Below are 23737 nucleotides of genomic sequence, written 5' to 3'. Positions count from 1 at the left end.
AAAAGTGTTTACGGACCATCAAGCACTTTCGTATCTTTTGACCTGTAAATTACAACATCCGCGTCTGACCAGGTGGTGTTTATTTCTGCAAGAATACGATTTTGATATTGTGTATATAAAGGGCAAGGATAACATTATTGCAGACGCACTTTCTCGTTCACCAGAAGGTCTGCCTGAGACAAGTGAGTTGGTAGAACAGATGTCGAATCACAAAGTTCTTCTTATGCAGGATCCCATTCATAGAAAATATTTCTTGGAACTGTGCAAGCAAATCCTGACACTACAGACCACAGATCCTAAGTGGGGAAAAGTAATCAGACTTCTTCAAGAAAATCCAAACCATAAGTTGTCCAAATTCTTCAAGATTCATAATCAGGTATTATTTCATCGTACCTCTGTGTCATCAGACAACTGGCTTGTTTGTATACCTAGCAGTTTTGTCGAACATCTTTTGTGGTATACCCACATTTCTTGGGGCCACTATGGTCCAGAGAAGTGTAAAAAGAAGATTGCTACTTACTGTTATGTGCCCAACCTACATCGTCGGATACACAAGTTGCTAAAATTCTGTGTCATCTGCCAAAAGGCGAAAGCTCTGAATATTCCTACTTTAATTCCATTGAATCCGATCATCGCAGAAAGACCTAATCAGCTCATTAGCATTGACCTGGCTGGCCCTCTACCGATGGGTAGGGGAGGTGTCAAATACCTCGTTGCTGTTCTCGACAACTTCACTAAATACGTTCGAATGTATGTTATGAAGACATCTTGTGCTCCGCCTATTATACGCTGTCTTGAAAATGACTATTTCCCTCGATTCGGAGTCCCCGAATCTATACTTTCAGATAATGCATCCAACTTTACTTGCCGCAAATGGCGTGAGTTTTTGGCCCATCACAATGTCAAGCAGATCTTAATATCACGTTTTAGGCCTCAGTCGAATTTGACTGAGCGGATCTTCAAGGAGTTTAACAGATTTGTTCGGACGTACATTCCAGACAAGCAAACTCGTTGGGTTGATTTTGTGACACCTTTTGAGGAGATAGTTAATAATTTGCCACACACTTCCACAGGTTTTACTCCACACGAGTTGATATCTCGAAAGAAGGAACAGAATGAGTGGGTTGATCCTCTTCCCAAGATACCTAGCCCTGAGGTAGATCTAGATGTCAAAATTCGAGAAGCTTTAAGTTCCATTACCACCAATGCTCAATTAAGGAAGAAAGGCTATGATAAAAAAGTAAACAAAGTTGTAAATTACCATGTAGGTGAAAAGGTATTACTTAAGACTCATTTCAAGTTATCATTAATATGTAAGAAAAATCGCAAGTGGCAACATATGTACCAAGGTCCTTACCTTATTTTAAGGAAACCGCACATAGGGAGTTATTTGTTAACTGACCCGGCTACGGGGAGAGTAAAAGGCTTATTTCACCATCAAGACTTAAAGAAATTTTATAATGGTAGTGGTTAAATACTGTCGTGGAAATGAATTCTTGCTTACTGGAAATTTCCTTGTGTGAACTGTTAATGATAAGTATTGTGTTGAACAGCGCACTGACTACATGGTAACGGCTATTACATGTAAACTTTAAGTATTAAATGCTATGTATGAAAAAATTGTTTATAGTGATGGACATGAACCGATATTTCTTCAACAAGCTGAAGCAGGAAACTTGGGGTTGCACCAAGAATTTCAATTTAATTTTAAGTTAGTATTAAAAAAAAAAAAAGTGCTTGCGAGGCGATTGCCCGGAGCTATATAAATATGTAAAGGTGAGAAATGGAGAAGGATGCGTAAATAAGCACTTCTCTCAAGGTACAAGAAGATAGATTTATTTTTAGTAATGTAAGTACTTGAAGTTCTGTTGTAAAAGCCCAAATTACCTGCTTAAAAAAAAAGTACATGTTCAAACACTCCAGACAGTGGACAGGAGTAGAAGAAATAGCTTAAAGTTCAGTTAAAGCGTGCTGTTAAATGAAAAAACAAGTGGTAACCCGCATGTGTTCACGCAAGGAGACAATAAGCTGTAGTAAACTAAGTAAGGTGAAATACAGTACAAATGGAGGCAAACCATGAAGCATCAATAATGTAGCGTAAGTACTCCACGAGGCCATTAATTGCTATGAAAGTAAACTATTTCCCTGTGATCTGAGCCCAATGTAAAGAGTATATGAGGAATGTTAGCTGACGAATTGATTTCAGTAGAATCAAGTTACTAAATAACCACACAGCAAGCCCCCTGTATCATAAATAAGTCCAAGTAAAGATCTTCAGAAGATTTGTAGTGTAATCTAGCGACCATTCAATACCCTAATTGAAGGCTAATCTAAAGAACAAGCAATGCAGTGATATTTAAACTTAATACTGACTATAACCAGAGTAAGACGTAGAAGTAGCAAAGTATGCTGTAATGAAAGAGGTTGAAATTTATATATGTGCCTATGTTTATTATGATAATTTAATTTACATGCAGATTTTATTGCAAAAATGTCTCCTAAGACACTCCTCTTATGAAATCCATTTTCCTTGTGCCCGTTCCTTTTGATCCTGGTTCATTAACCCAGACCAAGGGTCGACTTGTAAAAGGCACGTGTGCTTCGGGGCAAAGCAGTGCTTATGAGAAATGAGACACGTAGCGTGATGAACTTCGCTAGCTTTGGTAATGTTTGTTATGGACCGGTTGCGTAAACCCAGTGAACTGTCGGTAATTCCATTCATGCGAAAAATAGTAGACACGCGTTACCCTATTTTTTTTTAAACAGAGAACGATTGCTGAGTACATGAAGCGAAGAGGGAGACCTATTGTTATCCAGTCTGCCCTCAAATATATATAAAAAAAAAGATTCAGCGTTAAATGTGTACTCGTTAAGTAGTAGATATGCTGCGTGGCAGTAGAAAATGATCTTGGGTGCACTAAAGAATAAATGCAACGAGTGTTGCGAAACCTGTAGTTTTCATAATGAGGAGATGAGCACTTAAAAGAAAGTTTGAAAGAATATTTTTAGGTTCACTAGTGAAAGCAAATCTTGAGATATAAAGAGTCCATTCATAAAGCAGTTGTTCACTGGACTTAACAAAAGGAGTGACCATTAATTGTAAATATTAGCTCGTAAGTGATATTTTGTAAATAGTAGAATATAAGTCTTTCTATACCAGTGGAGGAAACGTGCAAAATTGATTGTTTTGTAAATGAACTCCATCGGCGGAGGAAGTAACCACGAATGCTGTGTGAAGATGCACACTAAAGTGCGACGTGCATAATAAAAATAACTGTTCACTGTATACTAGTGGTAGTGTTGTACTGCAAGTGTAAAAAAAGAAGTCAAGGCTACGACAACAGGTGCAACGCAAAGTTCAGTGTTGTTCTAAGTGCAGCGACAGCTAAAACATTCGTCGTCACTTACCTGTGAGCCTCATGGGAGGCAGTTGACAGAGAAGTATGGAGGCAGCTTCAGTGTCTGGCTCCTCCGATGGAAAACGCGCGCGAGGTGTTTGTATCGATGCACTCGTGTGATACGAAGTTCACAAAAAAAAGGAGCAATCTACGACCAGCAGCTCTGTTACAGCCTTAGCGCGAACGGATACTGAGTATTGGAGCTCACGCAACACTGTGCAGCCGCTGTGAGTGGCTGACGTGTGGGTGACGAAACAATCCAAACTTTAAACTGCTAACCGCCATGACTTCCATCGTACATACTGGAGGAAAGACATTTGTACACTTGTGTGACTACATCTTCATATGTAAATTAAGCGATTTTCTTGAGTTAAAGTTAAGATGAGTGAGAAGTAGATTGTTAGATTACTCAGACCTTAAAGCCATTAATACCGGCACTCCTGAACACTGCTAAAATGAATTATAATCCTGTCTCTTGATGGACAAAGAAAATGAATGTGCACTATAGGAAGACCCTAAACTCCAGACCAGTCCCGATCCTTAACAAATGTATCCAGTAGCTTGTAAGTCATACTAATAATTTTCCACTTCTTCTGTTTCATATTGTAAATAAAAACCCGGGAAGCCGCATGAATTCCTGGCACCACAGCGGAAAGGACAGATGTACTGCATGATGAACGCCGTAGACAGCTAACACAGAAAGTGAAAGCATCACGAAGTGCAGTGCTACGTTATTAAACTGTAATTGAACCACAATGAGTCAACAGATGCTCGAACATTGTCCACTCTAGTTTAGTGAAAATAAGCACTCACTGTACTCATGTATTAGTTGTTAAGCTCAAGAGAAAGTAATTTCTGAATTCTATCCCCTGAAGAGCGAAATGAACGTTCACTTATTGTTATAAGCAAATATGGACCAAACTTAAAAATGCACATAAATGTTAGTCTTGGTATTATGGAATGAAGTGACTGATGAACAAAGAATGAAAAACTTTATTTTGGAAAATGATAAATATCTGATATATGTTTATAAATGTAATTTCAATTTAAGTACATGGTACGCCAGTAACATTATGTAAATGTCACACCAAAAATCACGAATATCTCATGAGGACATGAGGATCGAGGTAATCCTTCGGCATTCCCTCTCTCCTCATGGGAGGCAATGAGATATTCGCTATTTTTGACTTCATTAAAACAGCAAATACGAGTAGTTAATACTTTCAGCCAGAAGGCAAATACTTGTTTGTAAATAATGATTAATGTGTAATGAGGCGTCGCATAGCGACGGTGGAATTTTCTAGTGATGTAATTTGTCGTCTTTGGGCGGCAATAAAAACAGAAAAATACGGATAGATATACGATCCTTCACTATTTTGATCGAGGGAGAACAAATGAAGCCTGGAGCGCTAAGAAGACTTGTACTGTTTTTCTCAAGTAAGACGGACGCAGATTTGTGGCAGTCTGATCTAATTTTTTACTAAATGTATAAAAACGTGTATGTCTGAGTTGAGTGAAGTGTAAAGAACTGTTATAACTTACCGTGACGACGCACGAGCGACTCAAAGAAGACAATGGCTATATAAAAGAGCGCTAAATGGACATGATACGGACATAAAAATCTACCGTCATTGTTGTATTAAGCTTAAGGTACGATATATGTTTTAGTTATAATAAATATTTGTTCTGGGAATACTGAATCATTTAGCAGTGCTCATTCCTATTATCTCCTCAGTATTATTTTCATTTTAATTATGCATTTTGCTAATATTACAGACACCAAGATCAGCAGTCTAATGTGCGTGTTACATTGATAAAAAGAAAACTGTTTTATCGTCTTCTTGCATCAGCTTTAATATCGAATTTCCCTTTTGTGTGATGTTACAGTTGTTTTTGCGCCCTTAAGAACTTTCTGGTCCCTTAGGAAATTGTTTTGTCATAACAATAACTTCACAACCGGGTATGATCGTATCTACGATCATGAAGTAATTAGAAAGACGATAACGCAATTTCTTAATCAATAGCACGCTAGTTGAGACTACCTCAAGCCACGCGAAACCGCAAGTAAAAACTATTCACATCTCATAATGCAATATTTTATGACAATGGTCAATCCATGATTCTTACGCCAATTGCGATTGATAAAACAGTAAGCTAAATCTCAATTCCCAACTTTCCATTGAATAACAACATCACTTTTATTTTGTAACATCACACCCGAAAGGCCCGTACAGGACCTGCAACTTGCGGTCGTGCATTATCCTGCTGAAATGTAGGATTTCGCAGGGATCGAATGAAGAGTAGAGCCACGGGTCTTAACACATCTGAAATGTAACGTCCACTGTTCAAAGCGCCGTCAATGCGAACAAGAGGTGACCGAGACGTGAAACCAATGGTACCCCATACCATCGCGCCGGGTGATACGCCAGTATGGCGATGACGAATACACGCTTCCAATGTGCGTTCACCGCGATGTCCCCAAATACGGTTGCGACCATCGTGATGCTGTACACAGAACCTGGATTCATCCAAAAAAATGACGTTTTACCATTCGTGCACCCAGGTTCGTCGTTGGGTAGACCATCGCAGGCGCTCCCGTCTGTGATGCAGCATCAAGGGTAACCGCAGCCATGGTCTCCGAGCTGACAGTCCATGCTGCTGCAAACGTCGTCAAACTGTTAGTGCAGATGGTTGTTCTCTTGCAAACGTCCCCATCTGTTGACTCAGGGATCGAGAAGTGGCTGCACCATCCGTTACAGCCATGCGGATAAGATGCCTGTCATCTCGACTACTAGTGATACGAGGTCGTTGGGATCCAGCACGGCGTTCCGTATTACCCTCTTGAACCCACCGATTCCATATTCTGCTAACAGTCATTGGATCTCGACCAACGCGAGCAGCAATGTCGCGATACGATAAACCGCAATCGCGATAGGCTACAATCCGACCTTTATCAAAGTCGGAAACGAGATGGTACGCATTTCTCCTCGTTACACGAGGCATCACAACAACTTTTCACCAGGCAACGCCGGTCAACTGCTGTTTGTGTATGAGAAATCGGTTGGAAACTTTCCTCATGTCAGCACGTTGTAGGTGTCACCACCGGCGCCAACCTTGTGCGAATGCTCTGAAAAGCTAATCATTTGCATATCACAGTATCTTCTTCCTGTCGGTTAAATTTCGCGTCTGTAGCACGTCATCTTCGTGGTGTAGCAATATTAATGACCAATAGTGTATATGAAACTAATCATCATAACTTCTGAACGGTTTGCGTTAGGGTGTTCAAACTGCACAGTTGGCCGCGGGGCATGATGGGAATTTTATGGCTTGGTTTGGCTACGAGGGCCACTTCCATTTGGATGGGTTCCTCAGTAGGCAAAATTGGCACATTTGGGGGACTGAAAATCCGCTTTCCGCGATCGAGAAGTCTCTTCACCTTCAACGGATGACTGAGTGGTGTGCAATGTCTACTCACGGAATAATCGGTGCGATGTTCCTTGATGATACGGTGACTATCGAACGGTACGTACTCAAAGTATCCTCCGCCACACACCGTCTGGTGGCTTGCGGAGTATGGATGTAGATGTAGATGTACGCTAGTTTTGGAAGATGATTGCATCCCCTTTATCCTAAGTGACCCTGATTTCGACAAGATGTGGTTCGTGCAAGACGGAGCTCGACCTCCTCGAAGCAGGAGAGTTATATCCTGGAGGAGCACTTTGGCGGCCACATTCTGGGTCTGGTGTTCCCAGAGGCCACCGGCATGGCCGTCGATTGTCCGCCATATTGTCCGGATCTGAGCACATGCAACTCCTTTTTGTAGGGCTATATTAAAGAAAAGGCGTACAGCAATAACACCAATACCACTGCTGAGCTGAAAACAGCCATTCAAGAGGTCATCGACAACATCGATGTTCCGACACTTCAGCGGGTCCTGCAGAATTTCGCTATTCGTCTGCTCCACGTCATCACCAATGATGGCAGATGTATTGAACATGTCATAACCTAAATCATAGTATCTGTAGTGACGTTTACATGTTGAATAAAGCGTGTGCATGCCGTAGTTTGTAACTAATTTACGTTTCTTTCGTATAGTTCTGTATGAGCATCACTGTTCTTCTCAAACTGTGATTCGTTGCTTATTACGAATTTCACTAGCGCATATACAATGAGCTGACAAAGTTCATGGAACAGCGATATTCAGATATATAAATAGCGGTAGTATCTTGTACACAAGGTATAAAAAGGACTGTATTGGCGGAGGCTTCATTTGTACTCATGTGAAAACGTTTGCAACATGATTATTGCCGCACGACGGGCATTAACAGACACTGAACACGGAATAACAGTTGGACCTAGACACATGGGACATTCCATTTCGGAAATCGTTAGGGAATTCAGTATTCTGAGATCCACAATGTCAGTAGTGTGCCAAGAATATAACAAATCTTAGGCATCACCTCTCAACTCGTGCAACGCAGTGGGTGACGTCCTTCACTTAACGACCGACAGCAGCGGCGTTTGAGCAGAGTTTTCATTGCTAACGAACATACAACACTGCATGAAATAACGCAGAAATCAATGTGGGAACTACGATGAACGTATCCGTTAGGAGAGTGCGGTGAAATCTGACTTTAACTGACTATGGCAGCAGATGAGCGACGCGAGTGCCTTTGCTAACAGCACATCACCTGCAGCACCTCTCCTTGGCTCGTTCCCATATCGGTTGGATCCTAGACGAATGGCAAACCGAGGTCTGGTCAGATGAGTCCCGATTTCAGTTGGCAAGAGCTGATGATTTGGTTAGTGTGTGGTGCAGATCCCACGAAGCCATAAATACAAGATGTCAACAAGACACTGTGCAAGCTGGCGGTGACTTCATAACGGTATGGGCTGTATTTACATGCAGTGGATTGGATCCTCTGATCCAACTGAACCGATTATGGAAATGGTTATGTTCGGCTACTTGGAGACCATTTGCAACCATTCATGGAGGTCATGTTCGCAAACAATAATGTCATGTCACTGGGTACAGTTGTTCGCGATTGGTTTGATCTACATTCTAGACAAATCGAACGAATGATTTGGCCACCCACATGAATTCCATCGACATGAAGTCCATCGAACATTTATGGCACATAATCGAGAGGTCAGTTCTTGCGCAACATCCTGCACCCGCAACACTTTCGCAATTATGGACAACTATAGAAGCAGCATGGCAACGGCCTTGCCGCAGTGGACACACCGGTTCCCGTCAGATCACCGAACCCAAGCGGTGTCGGGCGTGGCCGGCACTTGGATGGGTGACCATCGGGGCCGCCGTGCGCTGTTGCCATTTTTCGGGGTGCACTCAGCCTTGTAATGCCAATTGAGGAGCTACTCGACCGAATAGTAGCGGCTCCGGTCAAAGAAAACCACCATAGCGACCGGGAGAGCGGTGTGCTGACCACACGCCCCTCCTATTCGCATAACTGAGGATGACACGGCGGTCGGATGGTCCCGATAGGCCACTTGCGGCTTGAAGACGGAATGCTATAGAAGCAGCATGGCTCAGAACTTGTGCAGGGTGCTTCCAACGACTTGTTGAGTCCATGCTACGTCGAGTTGCTGCAAAAGTAGGTCCGACACGATATCAAGAGGTACCCCATTCCTTTTGTCTCTTCGTTTATGTGTTGTGAAGGTGGAGTTAAGGTGCCTAGCTCCTTGAAGAGGTACCTACATGACGATTCCTTGTGAACAGCAGGCATAATTCTTATTGCTCGATTTTGTGCAGTCAATACTTTCTTTTTTAAGTGCTGAATTACCCCAGAAAGTGTTGTCACGTAACCCATGGATGTGGCAGTACCTGTGAGAACAGTGACGTTCCGCGAACTGTGTGTGGGTCTCGTGTTTACGTGTAGCGCAGCTTCCTGTTCGTGGCGCTGCGTGCTACTTGCTTCTTCCGGTGATCCTTGATTCTGACAGTGACCGATATTTCCGTGGAAGAGAGAATGTTATTTGTGGAATAGCACTGGAGAACTGGTTCCTTTAAAATATGTCAGTAACTATTTTTAGAAAGATTCGGTGATCGACATAAATCGTCTAAGTTCAAATGGTTCAAATGGCTCTGAGTACTATAGGACTTAACATCTGAGGTCATCAGTCCCCTAGACTTAGAACTACTTAAACCTAACTAACCTAAGGACATCACACACATCCATGCCCGAGGTAGGATTCGAACCTGCGACCGTAGCGGTCGCGCGGTTCCAGACTGAAGCGCCTAGAACCGCTAGGCCACACCGGCTGGCGTCTAAGTTCTAAATCAAGGCTTGATGACCTAGAGACGGAGAATGGAAAGGGCGCCCTCAGTTATCGAAAGAAAGTCTGTGTGAGTTAAAGTCACGGTTGAGGGCGTCGCCCACAAACTCTCTTCTCCGTTTATCTCAGGAATCTGGACCATTGCGTAGCATGTATCAAAGAGCTGCTGAGAAAGAACAAACCACCATCGACAAGTTATGTAGAACATCCGCCTTGAAATCCAGTTGTCTGGCAACAACATTAACGAACATGCAGCGTAGTGTTTCACTGTGTACACAGGTGGGACGAGGTCACTTCCAGTCCATGTTGTATTATACCTTCATTTCTCGGCGATAAGATTATGTCATGTACAAATTTGGTTTCATATCCTCTTGTATTAAGATTTTCATATCAGTTTTCCTGGGTTGCCTTGCGAGTCGGATACCCGTTATTTTAGCATCAGTCTTCGCTTCTTAATGACAGTGTGATTTGGTCTGCGCATTATAATGTACACAGAGGTACCCCAGACCACTTACTAATTTCCGTACAGAGGTGCTCGCCTCGGAGGTACCCAGATCGAATTCCCGATGGTGGAAGAAATTTTCACCGCTAGTTTCTCGCTGTAAAGTGATGGAGGGGTGCTACTGTACGGTCCTTGATCGTCAGAGTTTTCGCAGAAGTGCTAGATTACATTCAACCTCCTCCACAGTGTCTAAAGAAGTGAGGGCTTGTGATACCCGATGACTCGATGGTGATCTGCCCAATGGATGGGGACTTGTACCTGACGGTACTTGGGGTTTACTACAACTTAGGTTTATGGGTTAAAACCAGATTTCACCCTCTGTCTTCTCCTACCATCATACAATGGGAATGTGGCACCCACACTCACATCCATTACGGTCACCTGCACTCAACAGATACACATCCAAGTCACAGCTCTCACACCCCGCATTCAAAGCGACAGTTCTGTGCCGAGGTAGACAACACGTTACGAGTCTTGCTTCTTTTTCTCAGTAATGTTTTAACTCTTTTTAAGCTTTAACCACGAAATCAGTGCCTCATTTGTTCATGGCTACTAAAGAAAATTTAGTAATATTAATTTCACTTATAACTGTATGCACGAGTAATGTAGTCGTAAATGTGAAATGACAGCTATTGTTCTTCTTGACGTAAATTCGACGATACAACCATTTCACAGATCTGACAACAAATACGTTGAAAACCGAATTTTTTTGTTGTGTAGAGGTCATGTCTGTGGATGTACGAAGAATCGAATCCGGCTCCTTCCATGGCGACATGTTCGTATACGGAGGCGGTCATAACCTATCAACAGAAAAATCTACAAACCATGGCTTTTAAGGGAAAAGTCCACGAAATATTTAAAATTGTTATTGATAATGAAGTTTTAGAACAGGATAAATATGTATCTAGGATGTGCCATTACATATGAATATGATACAAATACAGACAACAAACTATCATTCGCATAAATTTGTAGCATTACGCAGGTGCCTAGAAACCAAAACCTGGAAAGTGATACGACAGAAGTTTCTAAAGATCATAACAGTTTCCACTGTATAGTTCGGAAGCGAGTCACAATATCAACAGAGCGGAATTCAAGCAGCATAAATGACATTCCGCGGAGCAGTTGTGAGATATTTAAGCAGTTAAAGAAAGGTATGTAAATGAACTGTCACACAGTAAATGTATGAAGAAATATGACATCAGGAATAAACTGAACATCTAAGGTTCAAATGGTTCAAATGGCTCTGAGCACTATGGGACTTAACATATGAGGTCATCAGTCCCCTAGAACTTAGAACTACTTAAACCTAACTAACCTAAGGACATCACACACATCCATGCCCGAGGCAGGATTCGAACCTGCGACCGTAGCAGTCGCGCGGCTCCAGACTGCTGAACATCTAAGGATCGGTTCAAAAAATAGTAAGCATTTTTTTAATAAGTTTATTTAATCCCATACGTCACTCTTCCAAATTGTCCCCATCAGATGTTATACATTTATGCCGGCATTTACCCAATCTCTGAAACACTTCGGAAATTCGGTCTTTGGGATAGCTTTTAGCTCTCTCAGCGATGCGTTTCCTTCTCATCAGTGCTCGTTAGAAGATAGCGTTTTAAGGTTCCCTTTATTTTTAGTGACCGAAAAAAGTCACGGGGGGCCATACCTCACGAATTTGGAGGTTGGGGCATTGTTGTTATAGTGTCGTTTATGACAAAAAATTTGCGAATAAGCAACGAGTATGGAGTATGAACAAGTTAATCACCGTGCTAAAAATATCCCCAGAAGTTCATGACCTGAGCCAATAGTTATGCCAGCATCATCAGCGACTTCTCAGATTGTGATCTGGCGACCGTTTACTATCACGTCTTTCACCTGTTGCTACAGTTTCATCAGCTGCTTATGTGCACGGGCATCCACGGCGCTCATCATCTTCAACGCCTTCATGGTATTATACAGACCGCTTATATCACTTGTTTTAGTCACAGCGCGTTCACCAAAAGCAGTGATGCATTTTACAAAATAAACAGATGTAGTATACGATCTAAGACAAAGAATCAACGCACCGCGAAGGGATTATCCGAATGAGATGGAAATCGCTAGACGTGATGTAAGTCAAGGCACAAACAAATGATTGCAATTTCAGAAAAAATGGACGCTTTATTCAGGAGAAAGAGCCTCACCAACAGAGCTGGTCAGTAACGCGTTGGTCCACCTAAGGCCCTTATACGAACAACTGTTCGGCTTGGCATTGAGTGACAAAGTTGTTGGATGTCCCTCTGAGGTATATCGTGCCAAATTCTGTCCAATTGGCGCGTTAGGGCGCAGAATACCGCCGACGTACAACTGTACTGTAAGGGCTTCACGGATGACAACCAAAGGGCTCCTGCTATGAAATGAAGTGCCACCGGAGACCGTCACTCCTGGTTGTCAAGCTATATGGCGGGCGATAGTCAGGTTGGTATTGCTCCGCTATATGGAGTATCTCCCAACATGTCTTCGTCCTGGAATCTCAGTGACAGGAGTAGAATTGTCTTCAGTGATGATTCCCGCTTCGATCTGAAACCAGGTGCCGGCCGCGGTGGTCTAGCGGTTCTGGCGCTGCAGTCCGGAACCGCGGGACTGCTCCGGTCGCAGGTTCGAATCCTGCCTCGGGCATGGGTGTGTGTGATGTCCTTAGGTTAGTTAGGTTTAAGTAGTTCTAAGTTCTAGGGGACTTATGACCTAAGATGTTGAGTCCCATAGTGCTCAGAGACATTTGAACCATTTTGAAACCAGGTGGCCAGTGAAGTATCTGGAGACGACCCAGACAGCGGTGGGATACCAAAGTGACTGTCACCCACCAACCAGGAGTGACGGTCCCAGATGCACCATTTCATTTGGCTGGCATCCACGGCACTCTTAGAGCACAGCCATCCTGTGCTTACATTTCAGCAAGATAATGCCCTCCCACAAACGGCGATAGTTTCTAGTGCTTGTCTTCATACTTGATAAACCCTACCTTGGCCATCATGGTCACCGTATCTCTCCCCAATGGAGAACTTTTGAAGCATTATGGGAAGGGCCCTCCAACGTTTCGGAATTGTGATGATCTAAGAACCAGTTGGATAGAATTTCCCATCAGATTCCTCAGGAGTACATCTAACAACTCTATCAATCAATGCCAAACCGAATATCTACCTGCATGAGGTGGTCCAACGCGTTATTGTTACGTATGTGAAGATCTTTCTATTTAATAAATCATCCAGTTATTTTCTGAAATTGTAATCATTTATTTGATTGTTAATGTACATCACAACTAGCGATTCCCGTCTCAATAGGGTAATTCCGTGGTGCATCTTTTTTTTTTATCTTAAAGTACAAAATACTCGCCGAAAGCATCTAACTTTTCCAACTGCTGGCAGTAGACTAAATATGCAATATGAGTAACAACATAAAAATATTTTTCAGACTTTTTTACCGACATAGCAACGAAAATATCGCGTGAATCAGACTAATACATAACGTGCAACAAGAACGTCCTGTTACTTTTAGAAGAAATATAGTGTAAATTATGAAATAAAATACACAAAAAACTCAGTGGAATGAACACAGTAACAAGATGGGTAGTCAAAGTTCGTAAGGTATAAACCTAAAGGGAGATGAAAGCCAAGGAGGCCAGAAGGAAAGATGGTATTGTAACCTCCCCCTTACTAATTGGCCTATCCTGCTTGCGATATAAAATATGACCGTGGATCGCGTGTATACTTAATGGAATTTTTCGAATCGGATAAGACTATCTTTCCCGAAGAAGTAAAACCGATAAGCAGGGGGAAAGTGTGCAACCGATCTCTCTGATAGAAAGGTCTACTAAAAATAAAAAAGGAATTAAACCGAACAGGGCTACAATTTGGAAAAATGAAATTTATTTTGTGCATTCACTCACGAACAACACTGGACAGAAAAGGGGTACCACTGATCATGAATCCAAAAGTTACACTAATGAACGAAAAGGAAATAATTATGGTCGCCAGCCCACTAGGGTGATTTACATCCAAAATCCTGTACAAGATGATGACGTGGCAATTGAAGGTTGTCACGTTTTTTGACACTAATTTTAAGTGAGTATGTAATGATAAAGAAAACTGAGAAGTCACTTTTACGTTAGCTTTGTCATTAAATTTTGAAAAAGGCTATCAAGTAATGATTTGAAAATATCCACTTAAACCGTATGTTAGCATTGAACTTCCTTACGTGAACAATGACTTTCAGAGACCTCAAAATAATGTCATCAAAGAAATTTAGAGAAAGGCAAGTACTTTTTACTTTGCAGTTGCTTGATTTTCAAATTGGGTTGCATATTATTGACTGAACAATTGAGCCTCTTTTACTGACTTGAACAGAAGTAAATACTTGAATATGTACCAAACCAAACAGGCATGTGCTCCAAGCTATATGTAAAATAAATAAAACTTCTGTACTCTTAATTTGTGAATTTTCTTTAGATTTGGATTTTTTCCAGTGATAGATTCTCAAACTTCGGTTCCATACAAGGAAAAAAGGGAACAAGGACCCTGCTTGGTAACAATATCTTGGGGCAATGAGGACACAATCGCCCTGAATTTAACTGATTGTTATTTAAATAAAGTTCATTAATCCAGTCTTACTTCAGTGCTGTGCGTGTGATGAAACTTGGAGCCGACGACGAATGTGTGTTGCTGGAACTGCTGCTGTTGTTGAAGACGGTAGCATCTTGTGGGGCCACGGCTAATTACAGGAACGGGCAATCGTAATTAATACAGCCTCTTCCGCCTGTCCACTGTCCTTCCTCCTGCTACTAGTCATCTGGCCGGTGCGCGTACATGATGCCGCCGAAATGGTACTCTCTACTGCGAGAGCGTTAACACCACACTTCCGCACACTATAAGCGCTGGAACCCGTCTCTCGCTCTCTCCGCGCGCTCTGTGCAACAACCCCCTGCCCAGAGATTTTACAACGCACAAGCACTGCTATTATCGTTGCTAGTCGATGCAAATAAAAATTCTTTTGGCTTTTTTCCAGAGCTTAAAAGTTTCACAGTAAAACGAAGATAAATACAAAGAAACGTCAACAGACTTCTACCTAAATGTACACATACAGTGAAGCAATGTCCTTACCTATTAAAAGAAAGCATTTAAATTACACATATTTACATACAATTTTTAAAAAAATTATAGGGGGAAGGCGGGGCAAGACGGGGAGATGGGGGTAAGACGTGGAAGGTCTATAAGCTACAGTTAGAGTGCTGCCATCTGTGGATAGCTACGTCAGCATCATCAATACACAGGTCCCAGTGTGTTGACATTGCTGAACCCTAGTTTCGCGGAGGTTTCTGTGAGCTTTGCAAGGTACGTACAATTGTTTTACTGATTTGCAATGTTTTACACCTTTCGAGGTCCTAAAACATGTGTTTCGGGAACATTTGTCCAGACTGCATATATAGCACTGAATAGTACGTCTTATTAACAGCAAACTGCTGTGTCTGTAGTCAATTTCACTAAATAGTGTTCATGTAGGTGTAACATAACCTGACAGCATGGGAGGGGGCAAGACGGGGTGAGGCAAGATGGGGAGCTTCCCCGTCTTGCCCCTACTATTTGTCCAACCATTACGTTGAAAAAGGTCACACAAAGGTGGTTGTTTTGAAAGGGCGCAGACAGGTGGGAGCAGTTACTTCAGCAGAAAGAGGCCAGACTGTGACCGCAGAAATCTGTGTTTCAGCGTCGGGGTGCTGCGTACCACCTATGTTAATTTATCCTCGAAAACGAATGCAACAAGCGTTTGAGACTGGCCTGCGCCCTGGTGCCTGGACAGAAGTCCAAGAAACTGGTTGGATGACGAAAGAACTATTTTTGACTTGGTCTAAGAAGTTTATTGCATTTACTGGAGCTCCAAAGGAAAGACCAATACGTCTCATATTGGACAGTCACAAAACGCACACCAAGAATTTAGAACTGATAGATGTGGCCCACGAAAATGGGGTCGTCTTGCTGTGTTTGCCACCACACTGCTCACACCGTCTTCAACCACTGTACGTGGCATTTACGAAACCTCTCAGTAAATTTTACGAAGATGAAGTAAGATCGTGGCTTCCCCCTCATACTGGAAAAATTTGTTACGCTGCATCTGATCGCAAGTTTATTCGGCAAAGCCTTCATTCATTCAGCTACAATGTCCACAGCAGTGAACGGGTTTCGGAAAACAGGTATTTGGCCTGTAAACAGAAATGTTTTTCTAGAAAGTGATTACCTTCCCTGTCCAACTGCAGACATCCATCAAGCTCACACATCTGAAGTTACAGAAACGGAAGACCAAATACCAGAGATGTTGTCAAGACGTAAAACACCTGAACAATTAACAACTGACGATCAAGCCTTTGTTTCGTCTAACTTTCACGTTACCAGCCCTGAAATGGTGTTAGCTATTCCAAAGGTGGATAAAAAAAACCAAAAGGGAACCATCTAACAGGCGTAGAAATCCCGTTGTTTTAACCGAATCTCGTTGTAGGAGTGAACTATCTGAAGAAATTAAACGAAAAGGAGTCCCAAAAAGTGCTGCATGCAAACGAAAACTCTTCTCAAAAACGTTTAATAAACCTGGGATACCACCAAAAGGACATAATGACAACGAAAAAGTGACGAATGTTACTGACGTCTTGAACACCCCTTCATGTTCAAATGATAATAAACTGAGGTCGAATGACAACGCGGAAGAGAGTGAAGAATGTTTATCCTGCTATGACTTCTCTGAAGGAGGTATTAGCTGCGGACGCTGGGCCCACGACACTTGTGCAGGGATAGAAAGTGATGATGACGAGGCTGTCCACATTTGTGTACTATGTGAAAGTAAGAGGCCTAAATAAAACGTAATAAATGATTCTACAATTCGCAGAACCATGTTTCGAAACCTTATCGTCACATGATTTCGTTATTCCAGTCCTTATTTAAGCTTTAGAGATGAATTCACGCTAGTTCCCCATCTTACCCCGCATATGGGGCAAGACTGGGAATTGGTAGTTTATGTTTCAAATCGAGATATTTCTAACTAAATATAACAATTTTGCAGGTTTCTTTGCATGCTATTGTAATTCAATGGTTAAATAAACAAATGATAATCAAACCTACTTGAATTTGTTTATTTTTGTCCCTTTTTTAAGCGTTTAAAGTTAGCTTTCCCAGCTTGCCGCGCCTTCCCCTACATCGGTAGCAGGTGCCATGCATCCTGCACTTTCAGAAATGTCTAAAACCCGAATTCTAAAAGCAGAAAAGAAGAAGAATCATTGTGCTACTATTATTATTGTTATTGTTATCCCATTGTCATCTTCTATGAGTCTGTGTGGAATGTGAAATACTGCCCTGGATATTTCAGCGATATCCGATCGAGGCGGCCACATTGTACAGAGGTGAACTCGCACGGCTTTTACGAGGTTCAGCGTGCCTCCAGGTCACACCGGGAACCGGTTAGCCTCGCGTTCGCCGCCTGACAGTCGAGTAAAAAATGAACTGGCTTTACCGTCCGACGTGAATGCGATTATTGTGTGGCCAAAGAATAATAAGATTAATACTCTTGACACAAGAAAAGAAACTGTTGAATGCAGTGGTGTAAAGACCGTTACTCGCGTATAAAATACGCTCCCGTGTTGCGCACTAGACTACGGAGGGGCTTACAAGCTGCTCGAGAGGCAGGCATATTTCTCCGCGCTAATACCTCCAGATGGCGTCCGGATGAGATTAGTGCCCCAAACGGGAGTAATGTCACACCGCGCCTCAGTGGTTCTTGCAAACGTCAGGATTGACCTATGAGTCAACGAACACGTGTTAAACGCTGCTTTGACTGTGTAACTCCCACCCAGTGTCGCCACAACGGGACAATGCTTCAGAATGATAGCGCAGGAACAAATGAAGGTGGAAAGAGATGTAGCTTTGACCTCGCTTGCCTGAAGGTTAGATGGCAGATTCACTTATCCAGAGATGGGTCCGCGATGGGACCTGGAATTTTCTCTTGTAGCTAACGTATATTTCACCTCTGAAAATGAGGTGTGTATGCGAGAAAGCCCCTCTGTACTGCGCTGGGGATTCCATGTTAAACAGTATTTCATCTCGTCACACTGGTGTCATTAAAAATGCAACGCTAGGAAAGACAGCGAGATATACGTCTACATCGATACTCCGCAAGCCACCGTAGGTGCATAGCGGAGGGTTTGATAAGCCAAGTTCAAATGGTTCAAATGGCTCTGAGCACTATGGGACTTAACTTCTCAGGTCATCAGTCCCCCTAGAACTTAGAACTACTTAAACCTTACTAACCTAAGGACATCACACACATCCATGCCCGAGGCAGGATTCGAACCTGCGACCGTAGCGGTTGCGCGGTATAAGCCAGGTAAAAAATAAATAAATAAATAAAATAAAAAATATGTTTATTTCGTAAACAAGTTACCTTAAGTCTTGACACGCGATGTCGACCAACGCTTGTCCACTTGCTCAATTTGTGAAAGCTCTTTCTCTTGAAGAAATCATCCGATTTTTCTGAAATTGCAATCATTCTTTTGTCTGTACGAGTACATGACGTCTACTTATATCCGTCTCATTCGGATAATTTCTTCGTGGTACGTCGTTTCTTTTCTCTTCTTTTTTCCTCTCTCTCTTAGAGTGTATAGGTGCGTGATGTTGTTATATTGCGCGTTCGCTTTAATTGCTATTTTTCGTGTAAAATAACGTGCTCTCGAACAAGATTGGTCAAATGTATCCACCTTCCCCTTCCTCTTCCGAAGCTATCAGTATCCCGAGAATAGAAGAGTTGTAGTTGCCACTACAATGTACGGTACTTCGCGCTCGAGTAATAGGCGGCTGAAGTGTGGAGGATCGAGTGACAAACAAACGGTGTGCGTGAAAACTGAAAAGCTTTACTTTCAGAAGCACATAATTATGGCTTGAATTTTGAGCAGGATCGATTGCTGAAACTGATATCTCATATATGCGCTTTTTTTTCTTAAAATGTGAGGTCAAGTTGGTGATGTTTCCTTGTTAGACAAGGCGTAACACGACCTCACAAGGAAACAACATACAAATGCGATTCCTGAATGTGGAACTCGCTGCGTAATCTACCCTTGTATATAGAATGTAAATAGCGTTACTCCTACCTGCTTTGTCGGTTGCCCTGAAATGCTAGTAATTTCCATATCCAGGTACGTAATTCAGTTCCTACCAGTGTGACTTTTGTTACATGCCATCTTCATGGTATAGCAGTTTTAATAGCTTGAAGCGCTCTACCTGGGTAATGCAGTTCTAAGGTCTCAGAAAGTCAGGGCCTTGTTTGAAACATCTTAGTGTTCTTGCTAATTTATTGGTTGGTGACAGATGTAATTAACTTTCCGTAGCACTACACATATTTTTATTTTTATTTTACTCATAAATCCATCATCCATCTCAGCCAGTTTCCGTAATCCTCGGCTTGTGTGTATCTGATCAAAATTCAGTTTTTCAGTTTTGTCCATGTCCCACTACAGTAAGTTACAACTGTTAATAAACACTGATTTCGTAAACTTTTCATGTCAGGCACATTAAGTTTAACACACGTAATATTCCTGGTCATTTCTATTATTCTGTTTATTTCTTTTGCTAGCCTAAATACACTCGCCTACTGGTTTCTTGACTTCATTGATATTTTGCATACTTTTGTTTCCGATGTATGGGCTATAAATTATTTTATTTGTGTTATAACTGATTTTTAACCGAACTTTCTAATTTGCCTTAAATTATTCTGTTATTTGTTGAAATTTATCTGCACTAAAGCCTAACAGTAGTTCAACGCCAATACATCCATTTCCTGTGTAACGCTGACGCATTTTTTTCCATGCACCTTAGGATATTCTTTCTTTCTCTCTCGAAATACTGTATTAGAATCTCGGTCTAGCGCCTTCATAACCTTAGATTTACGTTTACCGTTATACATGAAACCTTTCCGAACGATGAAAAAAAATGCTCTGATATGACGGGCTCCAATAAGAAATTCATAATTGTTTCGTCGACGGATACAAGTTATTTTCTTGCGTTTACAATGATTGTATTCCATTAAATTTCCTTAGCTTCAAGGGTGAATTATGGTCTTTTCATGAAACTGCATTGACAGAATTCCTCCAAATTGCATGCTGTAGGGCACTTGGTGGCATTATAAGACAATCCTGTTGCACTAGCGAACTGAGAAAGAAAAAACTCCGTTGGAATGACTCAGTACGCGTTTTAACCTCTCTCTCGTATTGTTCTTACGATTTCAGAGGATCGCTACGACAGTATAACTGTCTCACTCTAAACTACTGGCGGTGTAAACGAATTACCTTTCGCAGTAAAAACCTTTTTGGGCGAGCGATTCCTACTTATATTTCCTTAGCATCCCCATTACAATGTTACGAAGATTTAACCCGTAGCTTGAAACCGTACCATCACGTCTCTAAATCCCTTCCATTAGCCAAGACACTGTAGCATTACTCAAGAACTGGCACCAAAAGAGGCTTGTACATAATATTCGTCGCGCTACATTCAACTAAGTAACAAGCGACTGGTCTCAATCGATGTGACTAAAGCATACCAATAATGGCGTGCAGCTTATGCCAAAGTTATCGACTTCTGTCGTGTGCTATCATGACTTAATCATATGTTAAGGCAAAGTGCCGTCTACTAAACTACCTACGAATTTCAGTGTAACTATTAATCGGTGATACGTTACTGATCAACAATGTCATCAAGCAATCTTACTTGTTAGACTGCTTTTCACAATGCCTGATAGAACATTCGTAGTGTGTGCGTAAACTGAGAGCACTAGTAGTCTTACAACACTTGCTACTAACATATCCGACATTACCTGTGTTTCTGAAGATGATACGATATGCGGGATAGCACAGTGGGTCTGATCACTCCACAATTCACAGAATCGGACACATATATTTGCGCCAAAGGGTGGTTGGGTTTCGGGTTCCGCTAAATTGGCCAGGTGTCCACTATACGCAGGGGCTGTGTGGCGTGGACTGGACAGATTTTTAGGTTAGAGTGTCTCGGGAAAACATAAGAAGGGCTTCAGTCACAAAGGAAGCAGGCTGAACACAGGAATATCGTAGATACAGGAACCATTGGTATAAAAGTTGTAAATTGTCGTAGCTGTGTTGGGAAAGCACCAGAGCCCCAAGCGCTAATAGAAAGCACTGATGCTCAAATCGTTATAGCCACTGAAAGCTGGCTAAAGCCGGATATTAGATCAGCCGAAATTTTTGTGAAGAACCTAACGGTGTTCCGAAAGGATAGGCTAAACACAGTTGGCGGTGGCATGTTTGTTGGTGTCAGAAGTAGTTTAACTTGTCGCGAAACTGAAGTAGATGCTTACAGTGAGACAGTATGGGCAGTGGTCATTGTTGGCAACCGGAAGAAAATAATAATTGGATCCTTTTACCGACCTCCCAATTCAGATGATACAGTTGCTGAAAGGTTCAAAGAAAACTTGAGTTTGATTTCAAACACGTACCCGACTCATAGGATAATAGTTGGTGGTGACTTTAATTTAATTTGCCGGAAATACATGCTTAATTCCGGAGGTACTCATAAAATATCATCCGAAATTGTGTTAAACGCATTCTCTGAAAATTATTTCGGGCAGTTAGATCATGAGCCCACGCGAATAGTAAACGGTTGTGAAAACACACTTGACCTCTTAGCAACAAATAATCCTGAGTTAATAACAAGCACCAGAACCGATTAAGGGATTAGTGAACACAGGGTTGTCGTAGCGAGATTGAATATTGTAATCCCTAAATCTACGAAAAATAAGCGAAAAATATACCTATTCAAAAAATCAGATAAAAATCCACTTGACGCCTTCTGAGACACAATCTCCACTCATTCCAAATTAATAATATAAGAGTAGACCAGATGTGGCTTAAATTCAAAGAAATAGTATCGGCAGCAATTGAGAGATTTATACCAAAAAAATTAACAAATGACGGAGCTGATCCTCCTTGGTACACAAAACTGGTTAGAATACTGTTGCAGAAAGAACGAAACAAATATGCCAAATTCAAACAGACGCAAAATTCCCAAGATTGGCGATCTTTTACATAAGCTCGAAATTTAGCGCGGACTTCAATGCGAGCTACCTATAAGTTTCCACAACGAAACCTTGTCTCGAAACCTGGCAGAAAATCCAAAGAGATTCTGGTCGTATGTGAAGTATGTTAGCGGCAAGAAACAATCAATGCCTTCTCTGCACGATAGTAATGGAGATACTATCGAAGACAGTGCTGTCAAAGCAGAGTTACTAAACACAGTCTTCCGAAATACCTTCACAAAAGAAGACGAACCAAATATTCCAGAATTCGTATCAAGAACAGTAAATATCCTCGGAGTAGTGAAGCAACTCAAATCACTTAATAAAAGTAAGTCTTCTGGTCCAGACTGTATACCAATTAGGTTCCTTTCAGAGTATGCTGATGCATTAGCTCCATACTTAACAATCATATACAACCTTTCGCTCGACGAAAGATCCGTACCCAACGACTGGAAAGTTGCACTGATCACACCAATATTCAAGAAAGGTAGTAGGAGTAATCCACTAAATTACAGGCCCATGTCGTTAACGTCGATATGTAGCAGAATTTTAGAACAAAAATTGTGTTCAAACATTATGAATTACCTCGAAGAATACTGTCTATTGACAAACAGTCAACATGGGTTCAGAAAACATCGTTCCTGTGAAACACAACTAGCTCTTTATTCACATGCAGTGTTGAGTGCTACAGACACGGGATTTAGATCGACTCCGTGTTACTGGATTTCCGGAAGGCTTTTGACACTGTACCACACAAGCGGCTCGTAGCGAAATTGCGTGCTTAAGGAATATCGTCTCAGTTATGTGACTGGATTTGTGATTTCCTGTCAGAGAGGCCACAGCTCGTAATAATTGACGGAAAGTCATCGAGTAAAACAGAAGTGATTTCTGGCGTTCCCCAAAGTAGTGTTATCGGCCCCTTGCTGTTCCTTATCCATATAAACGATTTGGGAGACAATCTGAGCAGCCGTCTTCGGTTGTTTGCAGATGACGCTGTCGTTTATCGACTAATAAAGTCATCAGAAGATCAAAACAAACTGCAAAACGATTTAGAAAAAAATATCTGAATGCTGCGAAAAGTGGCAGTTGGCACTGAATAACGAAAAGTGTGAGGTCATCCGCATGAGTGCTAAAAGGAACTCGTTAAACTTCGGTTACACGATAAATCAGTCTAATCTAAAAGCCGCATATTCAACTAAATACCTAGGTATTACAATTACGAGCAACTTAAATTGGAAGGAACACATAGAAAATTTTGTGGAGATGGCTAACCAAAGAGTGCGTTTTATTGGCAGGACACTCAGAAAATGTAACAGACCTACTAAGGAGACTGCCTACACTACGCTTGTCTGTCCTCTCTTAGAATACTGCTGCGCGGTGTGGGATCCTTACCAGATAGGACTGACGAAGTACATCAAAAAAGTTCAAA

General features: G+C 41.8%; 1 protein-coding gene across 1 annotated transcript in view; it reads left to right on the top strand.

Annotated features, from left to right (window-relative positions):
* LOC126413132 (lutropin-choriogonadotropic hormone receptor-like) overlaps positions 1-23737 on the top strand; it is a 932298-nt gene that overhangs the window by 127982 nt on the left and 780579 nt on the right. The window lies entirely within an intron of this gene.

This window comes from Schistocerca serialis, chromosome 7, assembly GCF_023864345.2.
Source record: "Schistocerca serialis cubense isolate TAMUIC-IGC-003099 chromosome 7, iqSchSeri2.2, whole genome shotgun sequence".
Classification (NCBI taxonomy): Eukaryota; Metazoa; Arthropoda; class Insecta; order Orthoptera; family Acrididae; genus Schistocerca; species Schistocerca serialis.
The sequence above is the reverse complement of the archived record's forward strand: the minus strand, read 5'-3'. Positions and strand labels throughout refer to the sequence as shown.